This window comes from Alosa pseudoharengus, unplaced genomic scaffold, assembly GCF_046254945.1.
Source record: "Alosa pseudoharengus isolate Yale_2024_CS ecotype anadromous, Long Island Sound unplaced genomic scaffold, YU_APseudo_1.1 YU_APseudo_1.1_scf_16, whole genome shotgun sequence".
NCBI lineage: Eukaryota > Metazoa > Chordata > Actinopteri > Clupeiformes > Clupeidae > Alosa > Alosa pseudoharengus.
Genome location: NW_027468630.1, coordinates 23,030,001 through 23,041,464, shown reverse-complemented (window position 1 = coordinate 23,041,464; position 11,464 = coordinate 23,030,001). Strand labels below are relative to the sequence as shown.

Here is an 11,464-nt window from a genome sequence, read left to right as displayed (position 1 = left end):
ATGTGATATGGAATTAATGTAGCCTCTAATGCGCAGACTTGTGATCAGAATATTGAGATTCAGGGAGATGATCCAGTGCAAGATGAGTCACGTGTAGGTAGCTCACACACACACAATACACACCATCTCTCACACAAACCCACTCACTCAACCACATGGTTACTTGTTCACTTAAAGGTTTGCCTGTTTTTGGTAGAACTTTGGAACAACTTTGACTGTGATGTGTAATGACTGTAATGACAACTTTGACTGTGATCATCAGTAAGCAAATTAACATGAGAATGCAATCGGAACACATGGATCCGGTTAAGTGGTTGCCCTGCAACATTGCTCAAAAAGTTGCCCCATGTAACACCATTTAGCACTTAGATGGTACCCAGTTAGTTTTAAAAACAACTAAAAGGGTCATGATCCTACCTTATCAACAGCGTTACACAGACTTCTGTGACTTCATTCTTCATATTACCTGTCAGTGTATCGTGACTTTGAAGCTGTTGTTTCAATAGTGGTTAGTTTGTACCAAATTCAGTTGTGACTTTTGAGTACATCTCTTATACAGTATTTATGAGATGTAACAGGCAGGTCAGCATTGTTGATCTGTTTGACTTTGCAGATTTATGGCATGGCTCGTATAGAAAAGCTGCTGTCAAACACTGTCCACTTAATCAACAGAGTCAGTGTACTGATGAAGGGATAGATTAAATTGACAGATATGGAAGGTTTGCAAAGTAATTTCATGCTCCTTTTAAAGAGTATTTTTACTGTTTTCAAAATACAAAAATACAGTATTTTATTTTTATACATGGCATGGCTATTGTATTTTGTAATATGTTTTGATACACTTACAATTAAGGTATTTGATATTTTATTTTAAAATACATTTTGATGTATTTTTGCCCATTCCTGGCTGTGGCATGTGTACTGAAGAATACCAGTAGAATGTGATAGGTGGTAAAATGGTCCAATGCAACCGAAAACCCCCGAATTGCTCTCAAACTCATTCAAATGAAGGCCACTTGTGCTGCAAGTGTATATGATATGGTACGATAGCTCTCTTGTTTTTATTGATGACTTGTAAGACAGCTTTGGTCATGTGATTAAGTACCAGTGTATTTGCTCAATCCGTCTTTATTTCAGCACGTCACTGGAATTGGTAGTACCGTGGCAATCGCCAGCCAAGCAACGCAAATTACACCGCCGCATGGTACACATCTCTGCTTGTCAAGGTCTCCAAAGACAATTCAATTCCACTCGACATGTGTGAAATGAAATTCTTATAGTCACTCTGTGTGTGTATGTGTGTGTGTGTGTGTGTGTGTGTGTGTGTGTGTGTGTGTGTGTGTGTGTGTGTGTGTGTGTGTATATACAGTATATATAGTGTATGTGTATGTATCAATGTGTGCTTCAGTGAATGTATGTGTTTTTCTTTTTAAATGTACGTCTTAAATGTGTGGGTATGCATCAATGCATTAACTATCTATACATTTTATTTTCACATCATGGCAAGTGTTTGCATAAGGGCAATTCCACAGAAAATGGACTTTTTGTCACATCCATAACGCCAGTGAAATGCCTTGGCATTTGTATGATGTGAATGATAACATTCATTTTTTGTGCATTTTTCCTCATGTACATTCTTCAGCCAAAAATGGCAATTGCTCGAATTTCATGTAATCATTCACATCATACCATACCATCACATGTTATTGGCGTTATGGATGTTACAAAAAAACTTTCCATGGAATTGCCCATAATGCATGTGTGTGTGTGTTCCCTTTCATGTAAGTGCACTGTGTCCTGTGGGGTGAATGTGGAAGTCATGCTGGTAAAATGGCAATGGCAGTTCCAGAGGTCCTCTTTTCTCAATGGAGAAAGGCCCCGTGATTGGAAATGTATAGTGTGCAACGCCAGTATTCTTCACATGGGTTCCAATGGAGATGGAAACCACTGTTAGGCTCAGGCTGTTAACAATCTTCAGTTCTTAAGTAAAGGTTTGGATATAGTTCCATAAATGTAACTGCAGAATTTAAAATAGTATTTCTTATGAATTGTGAGTTACTACAGTTAACTGCTTAAAAGGAGAAATATTGGTAACGCTTTAGAATAACATGTGCTTATTAGGTATTAACAGTGCATAATAAGCAGTTAACAATTCATTACTAACAGTTAGTTAACTGTTGTTATCCTTTAATAACATTAACTAACTGTTAACATGCAGCTTGTAAGTGTTAATAAGCAGCCTTTTAAGTTACTTACAAGCATATTTGTTAACAGTTGTAAGTGTTAACAAGCAGCTTGTTAATGCTTGTTAATGGTGTATAAGACAAAGAGGTGGATAACTAATACGCTTATAAGACCTTTCTTACCTATTTGTAGTACATTTTGCAGCCCCCCAATCTAAAGCGAGGACCATGTAGCCTATAGTTCCACAAGCCCAACCTCCTATCTCTCTATTCATGCGTTCCATATGTCGTCACACATGAATTGCAGCGCCATCTTTAGGACCATCCTGAGACCGGAACGACCGGAAGCACTAGATAGCCTACACTATGTACTAAGTAAACATGCCATCTATTTGCTGTGCTGTGGGCTGCAATAACAGCAAGTCAAATAAAGATGGACACACATTTTATAACATTCCCAAGAACACAGAGAGGAGACAGAAATGGATAGCTGCAATTAAAAGGGATCGATCAATGGACGCCAACAGAACACTCCAGGCTGTGCAATGAGCATTTTATTACGGGTAAGTTGACTTGAACTGACGTTAGCTCTAGGCAACCTATCTAGCAGGGGTGGAAATTAGCACTGCTAAATGCTGGTAAAATATTACAGGGGCTGGTGTATTTCAAATACACAGTAAAATATTACCATTGGTTTACTATTGATTGGCTTGGGGATTTTACCAAGTGGCTGGCAAATGTTCATATTTTGAAAAGTTAATTTCAATGCCTGCTAGCTTGCGCTAGCATGCTACTAGCGCTAGCATGTTAGCTACCTAAAAGTAAGAAGTTATAGTTATTTCATCACCACTAATCTATACTGCTTTAGTTAATTTTAGTAGATTAACTTTACTTATTTCTGGTAGAGCTAAAGTCTGTGTGTCAAACACTGTTCATTAATGTGTCATTATATCTTATTCTACCACTGTAGGTCAGAAGAGTGAGAATCCTTTACACCCAGACTATGTGCCCAGTTTGTTTACTTATCTCAAACCTGGGGAAAGGCAAAGAAAAGTAAACAGCTACAGCAAATTTGAGCAAACTCAAGCTGTCAAAAGAAAGAGAAGTCTGACTAAGGATCTTGCGGTGGCACCCAGCGAGAACAGCAGTCCGGTTGATGACGATGGAGATACCTCGGCTCAGGAGGGTAGAGATCATGCTGATCACAGTTACTGTCAAGAAGACACTGTGTATGCAGAGAGCGGTGAAGCATGCTCTAATGAAGCCTGCCAAACAACGGTGAGAAGACTGACAGAAGACTGTAATGCACTGAGGTTAGAGGTGTATCATCTTAGGGAAATGGTGAGCAAGCTATCCTTCAGTCAGGAAAGCTTCAAAGACAATGATGACATGGTGCAGGACTTAACTGGCCTTCCATCTTATGCCAAATTGATGGTCGTCTTCACTTTTGTGTCAGAATTTCTCAAGGTTGGACTCTCTGGAATGTCTCCCTTTCAAAGCCTTTTAATGACATTAATGAGAATGAGACTGAATTTACCACTGCACTTCTTGGTATATGTATTCCATGTGTCAAAGCCTAGTGCGAGCCGAATTTTTAACAGTACATTAAATGTCTTGCATGAGAGATTGTCTAGATTCATACGGTGGCCCAGTAAGGAACAGAGTCTAATTAGTTTACCCATGTGTTTCCAAAATAGTAATTACAAAAATTGTACATCCATAATAGACTGCTTTGAAATTTTCATTGAGCGACCTAAAAACCTGAGAGCCCGTGCACAAACATATTCCCAATATAAGCATCACAATACTGCCAAGTTCTTGATATCAATAACTCCACAGGGAGTCATATCGTTTGTGTCTTATGGTTGGGGAGGACGAGGAAGTGACAGGCATATTACAGAGAATAGCAAATACCTGGAAAATCTATTACCTGGTGATTTGGTCCTAGCAGATCGAGGGTTCACAGTAGCAGATTCAGTGGGATTGTACAGTGCTCAACTCAAAATACCTGCCTTCACTAAAGGGAAACAACAGCTGCATCCAAATGAACTTGAATATTCAAGGGGACTATCAGCTGTTCGAATCCACGTTGAACGGGTGATTGGTCTTGTTAGAAACAAGTACACCATTTTACAAAGCACAATACCCATTTCTCTTTGCCAGACTGCAACTCCAGGAGAGCCTACGCCTCTTGACAAGATGGTCAGAGTGTGCTGTGCTCTATGCAACATTTGTCCATCTGTTGTTCCCTCACAATAGAAATATTAACAGTAACATTGTGTTCCCTACTGTTTTAATGTACAAATACATTGTCATCTGTGTTTTTAATACAAGGTTGTTACCATGAGTTAATTGTTGTGTTTGTCTTAGTCTACTTAAAAAAAAAAAAACATCACAAAAGGGAGAGATCAACCAATGATTTTGGAAATAAAAAATCTTATTCATTTAATTACATTACACTGTGATGTGTTTATTATTATTGTTATTATTATTATGCATGTTCAATGCATGTCAATTATACATTTACTTGAAAAATAGTGCTAAACTTGTTTTCTGCACTCCACACATTTCCATGTCTTAGGTACCCTAGTCAACTTAAGGCAGTTCTTGTGAAAGTGTTTTCGCCTACAGTTTCCAGATGTGCAAATGATGTCATCTGTGGCTGCAGGTTGACCGCAGTAGCATCCCACTTCAGGTGGCTGATTTGTGACTGCAGTGTCTCTGGGAGTAAAGCGTGGTGCTGTATACCATTTCCCCAGTAGCTCAGGAAGCACGCCAACCTTGATGAAATTCTCAACTTTGACGTAAGCATCATGGAAGAAGACAGGATCATATGGAATTTGCTGAATGAAAATTTCCTGTGGCGTCCAAACCATGAAGTAACAGTAACCCACCTCTGCAATGTGCATTTGGGCCTGCACTTGATACATATACTTGTGGTTTTGTCTCAGTGCCATGACCCCATCTTCTCCTAAGCGAAGGCAAAATGAAGAATCCCTGCAGCTTTCCATGAGGGAGCAGTTCCTGGATTTGAAGGGGCATTTTATTTCTAAAACGCTGTCTCCATGGCAAGTGCAGGCAATCATACCATCAGGGGAGGCTCCAATCCAAGGGAGTTCTGGGTTGATGATAAACCCTGACGCCCTCACCTGGAAGTGTTCATGGTGGTCTTTCATCGTAGCCACAAAGCTTTCCCGTGCTCTGTCCTCATTCTCTTGACCCCATCTGATAAAGATTGTAAAGTAAAATGTGTATTAAAATATGAACATGTCTATCACATATATTTACCAGAATGTGTTGTATTCTGAATAACTAACATATTATTTATATATATATATATATATATATATATATATATATATATATACACTGGCTTCTAAACAAAGGCTTTGCCAACTTGAAAATACTATTTAATACAAGCTTAGGCGCAAGAAAACTGCACCAATTGGTCTTATGTATGGTCGTCTAGCTTGACATCCTCAAGGTACCTTGTTGCCTCAGTGGAGAAACGAGATGCATGAGGATAGCAAATTCTTTTGATCAAGGATGCAGGTGTGTCTGCTCTGGCTGCCTCACTGAAAACTGACGCTGTCACTCTTCCTGCCCTCTGATCAAACCAAACTCTAGATTTACTTTGCTCCCTGGTCTCCTCCTCAACTATCAAACACTGGGAAAAAATGTTAGTGAAAATCATCCATAGCACTTGTTTTTAAAATGCAAAGGCTTATAATTTATTTCACCTGAACTGAATTTAGGTAGGCCTATGCAAACTGAAAGGAGAAAGGAGGTGTTTTTGCTGTTAACCTGTTGCTTCGTTACAAGTAGATCATGAAAGACCTTGGCACTCTCATCCAGCAGCAAGGGAAAGTCCATCTCCAGCCGGGTGTTTGAGTAGAGCGCGGAAAGAGGCGTTGGCAAGTCCAGCTGCATCATCTTCGGAATGTACCTGTGCATGAGAGAGAGAGAGACAGACAGTTTAGATTATATCTATATTATATTATAGTGTACAGAAGCTAAGCTCATATACCTGTACAAAAAACTATTAATCATCGTTTCCCGTTGTCATAACTAAGAGGAGTTGTAGTGTTATGTATACAAGGCACAAAAGTGAGACAGAATAGCATTTTGAACAGGCATGTAACCCATCTTACCTGTGTGAGTGGCCTTCAATGATAGAGAGGATGGCACTCTTCTTTGGTTTGGACTCCTGCATTTCACTGATATGAAGAGATATAGACAGATTACATAATAACCCATGATTCAACAAATAACATTATTTAAGACTGCGAGCTATTTTCTACATTACTATGTTTACAAAAAACATAGCGAAACTGTCGCCAAAATGCAGCCTAGGCTGTTTTTGTGACATACGAGTCAAACCTTCCTTTAAAAGCATCATTTTACTAGAAGGCTCGACACAACATGAAACTTTGCTTGTAGTATTACCAGGGTCTCTACACATGTAATCGAGGATTGGGAACATTATTTGTGTACAAGGAGTTTACTTAAACAACGCAGAACACTGGACCTTACCTATGATGACAACCCGGAAGGCAACGAACAAGGTAGGTCCTGTGCTACCAAAAACGTCTTTAAGCTAACTATTTATACGAACAATGTTCTCAATGCTCGCGTTCATGTGTAGGGACACTGATAATACTACAAACAAAGTGTCATGTTGTGTCGAGCCGCCTTAGTATTTTAAAACTAGCGATTTTGATGCGACCATGATAGTGCCTCTGCACGCTCCCATACAAAAAGCCATTTGACCCGCAATCGAAAACGCAGTCAATGTTAAAAGTGACGCTTCCGTCGAAATTATGCTTTTAAAGGGAGGTTTCACTCGGGTATATCACAAAAACACCCTAGGTTGCATTTTGGCGACAGTTTCCACCAGTTAAAACGTGATACCATTGGCAAATGTTAATTATTAGCCTAGCTTCTAGCTTTGACTTAGCCTGGCTGGCTAGGTCAGTTTAAAGCACCAGGCAACTTAATAGCACAGTAATAATAGCATAGTAAGTAAACACATATCTTACCTTTCCTATGATTATGAACATTTTCTTAATGTTCAGATGATAAATCCGCGGGTCGTGTACCCATCCTGATCGAAAATACAGGTATGCCTCAGTGCTTTTGAATGCCTTCAGAGACTCCCTGCTGTATGGTGAAGGGTTGTGTACTAGATAAATGAAAATGTCGCCAAAACAAATATTTGGCAAATGTTCCGCGGACAAAAGCGGGGTTAGTATGCCATTTGGCAGTACATATGGATCCAATCCTAATATAGTAGTTTTAGTCACGTAACGCTGCTTTTCCTCTGCTGTGAGATGAGTTTGGCTAGCCATTTCCCAATTAAACCCATAGACGTGCTCGAACCAGTTGAAGGCGCTAGAGTCCTTAAGATGGCGGCAGGACAAAAAAAGTCACGTGACAGAAACCCATGAATATAATGTATCTATCTATCTAGCTTGGTTTAGCTGTGAGAAATGCACCTTCAAAATTGTTGCAGTAAGCAGGAATCGAACCCCGGTCTCCCATGTCAAAGAGTGCATCGCTACTTGTTGAGCTAAACTATTGCTCCTAATTTCCTGATGAAAATGTTCATTTTGATTCTATATTCCGATGTTCTATATCATACTAGCTATGCTTTTTACAAATATGTTTCTGATGGAAAAGTGGTGTTTAATTTCCTTAATCTTTGATTAGCGAATGCATAAAACAGTTTGTCAGTTTGTCAGCAGTCTAAAGATATGCCAGCTTTGTATATAGTTTGGTTACCTAGCAACCGAGGCTTAAAGACGATAAGTGGGTGCATTCAAAGCTCTTGTTCAAAGTTGCAAACATAGGCGAACGTTCGTGATCGATTTGAAACATGTTTCAGTTTGCCTTGAACAGAGGCGAACATTCGTGGTCTGTTTCTGCATTAATTAAACACCACTTTTCCATCAGAAACATATTTGTAAAAAGCATAACTAGTGTGATATAGCACTTCGGAATATAGAATCAACATAAACAATTTCATCAGCTGTATAAGAAAAGTAGTGTAGCTCAAGAAGTAGCAATGCACTCTCTGATGCAGGAGACCAGGGTTTGATTCCTGCTCACAGCAACAATTTTGAAGGTGCATTTCTCACAGCTAAACCAAGCTAGATGGAGAGATACAGTATATAGAGAGATAGAAGGTTGGGCTTGTGGAACTATAGGCTACATGGTCCTCGCTTTAGATTGGGGGGCTGCAAAATTTACTACAAATAGGTAAGAAAGGTCTTATAAGCGTATTAGTTATCCACCTCTTTGTCTTATACACCATTAACAAGCATTAACAAGCTGCTTGTTAACACTTACAACTGTTAACAAATATGCTTGTAAGTAACTTAAAAGGCTGCTTATTAACACTTACAAGCTGCATGTTAACAGTTAGTTAATGTTATTAAAGGATAACAACAGTTAACTAACTGTTAGTAATGAATTGTTAACTGCTTATTATGCACTGTTAATACCTAATAAGCACATGTTATTCTAAAGCGTTACCGAAATATTTTAATGCACACAAACTCCCGTGCCAAAGAGGTAGTGTTTCTGGGAAATCCTTACGCAATAAATGTGTATAGAAAGAGATACAGAAAAAAGAAAATGGGTGAACTCACAGATGCCATTAGCTCTTGTTTTCTGCTGTACACACAACTATCACGGCAGAAGGGCCACACCCCAGTGGAGTTAGATCAATACTTAGTCCTTTTCCTTTTGCCTCTGTTCGTGCCCATGAGAAATTGTCATCTTGCAGTTGACTATAAACTATGTTCTTGTCTCTGTCAGTGCACAGCTTTCATGGTTGTTTTTTAATTGACGTGATTCCTGTTATCGTCTGATACCTCAGGAGACGATGCTGGAGAGCATGCTATTTTCCAGACATTCTTTTGGGCATGACAGCATGATAAAAAAAAACAGATTTCTTATTATTATTTCATTACACATACAGGGGGGGGGGACATGAATGAACTGCATCTTAAGAAAGCTAATAAATCCAAACTTTTTGGGTAACACGTTAATTTAGGGAGCACAGTTATTAGGTCTTTATTGAACAATTTATTATTCTTAATCAATATGTCATTTATTCTTGGCAAATCCATAATATGCAACTTGGTCTTGATGTAAGGTTACTGGTATATAGTATGGATCAAAATAGAGAGTTTGTAGACTCCTAATACACTGTCTGAATATGTGGCTTATATTGACAGAATAGTAACATATTATGCCAATGTATTAGAAGGCTATAAAGTGTCTTTTTTGATCTATACTATATCAATAAGCTTAGATCAAGACCAACTCGTTGCTTATTAAGGATTTACCAAGAATAAATCACCTATTCGGTAAGAAAAAGAAATAGCTGATTAATGACCTAGTAAATGTGTACATGTAATGACACTTAACACAGACCTTATTAAGCATGAATACATGCACATATTACTTATGTATTAATGACTAACGTGTTTCCTAAAATAAAGTGTTACCACTTTTGGTTATACTTCCATTTAGGAAAATGGAAGTATAAAGGTGGAATGGAAGTATAAAGGTTTTCTTTTCAGCTTTGTTATTTCCTTCTAACAAGCAGAAGACAGAATCCTGATCTCTTATTAGACATGCCCATGACAGACTCATCTACAATCATAATGGCTGCCTACTGCTAATTAAGCTTTCAAACAAGGTCACACGTGATGGCACTGAACATTTGGCTGTTTTTAACCTCACCTCTCTTCCCAGTCCATAAAGGTTCATTCTTCCACAGGAAATGTGTTCGGTACCAGGATTCTCTTTTAAGCAACAAGCAAGAGCAGTCTGACCTGGATTGTGGAGAGATAAGGAGGGGTGCTATTTTTGTGAAATGCAGAAGAAATATTGTTTCTGAGAAAGATAGTATCCTCCAGGAGGGGAGAGAGATGAGTAGGGTCAGACAACAGTGAGAGATGGGGGCAGAAGGCTCCGCCGTAGAGGCAGCATACCTCAAAGGCAAGGCAAGTATATTTATATAGCACATTTCACACACAGACGCAAACTCAAATGAATCACATAAAATAGATAAAATAGCATCATTCAAAGAATACATCAAATAGAATAAAAAACATAGAATAAAGGCATTGTGGAAATATAGGTAGTCTTGACTGTGTGTCACCTCACAAAGAAGCTGCCTCTCAAATAGATCATGGCCGAACCAGAGCCAGGTGAGTGCTGGATCTGTGTGTAGTGTGTACCCAACCCATCCGATGGTAGATGGCTGTTTTTGGAGCACATTAACCCATGGGGCTTCACAAGTCTTCTTTCACAACATTGAGTGAGATGTTTCCCAGGACAAAAATGCACAATGAAGTGACTATTCCCTGTAGACTCAAAACCCTTTTTCTGCTGCTGGATGTGAAAACAGTTTTGTGTGAAAGAGGGCTCTCAACTAGAGAGAGAGAGGCCAGTCAAATAATAACACTGAGCATTTATGTGCAAAAATAATTCTTTATCTTTTTTCCCTTATTTCTTTATTTCCTAAACAATGTTTGTCGAAACAAGTCTATACCTGTCAAAACATGCTTCTCTGTTAGCTTTTGGTTCCTTTTTATTCTGCTCACAAATCAATACTTCATTTGAGAAATAACGGAGAACAACACATTATTCTCCCCACAAACAATTTAACACATCTCAGGTCTATTCAGAAGATTCATCCAATCATTCTGCAATGATTGGGTCCATTTCTCATGTTTGGTTTACCAAGAAGCACTGAAATGAACGTAGGAGACAAACAACCTTGTTCTTGGTCATCCAATTGACAGCAAATCACAGACTGTAAACAGAAAAATTCAACTTTCTCTGACATTCTCCTCAAAACTTGGCTCATGAAAAACCCATCTCCTGAAAGCCAAAGACTCCATGTCACATGGACTGTATGCTCTCGTTGCATATAGCTGCAGGCCCAAAATACAACCTTACACCTCAGAAGAGCCAGCGACACTAGGCCACCTGAGTCTGCTTCACAGGCTGAGTGTTGCTGTTTCTGCTCCATTACGGACTAATCTCCTGAAACGTTCATCTTAGTCCGCCATCAAACTCGTCCATTTGACTTACAAATGGCACAGATGGTACAACACTACATCGAGCCAAAGTAGGAGAATCAGTGCTCACTGTCTTTTCCTTTTCCTCCGCTTGTCTTTTCCAAACCCACTTTTCTTCCACATTTTCTATATTTTTTTAATCAGCATGAATTAGAGAAATCCCTCCGGCAATGCATAAGTTAT

The 11,464-nt window shown here is 38.9% G+C and overlaps 1 long non-coding RNA gene across 1 annotated transcript; it reads right to left on the bottom strand.

Moving 5' to 3' along the window:
• Positions 1-4,830: 4,830 nt before the first annotated feature.
• LOC143126262 (uncharacterized) lies at positions 4,831-6,401 on the bottom strand. Its single transcript, XR_012987432.1, has 3 exons — positions 6,335-6,401; positions 5,988-6,129; positions 4,831-5,408 (listed from the first exon to the last, which is right to left on the bottom strand). It is a non-coding gene; the product is annotated as an uncharacterized LOC143126262 (long non-coding RNA).
• Between the last annotated feature and the right edge of the window lie 5,063 nt (positions 6,402-11,464).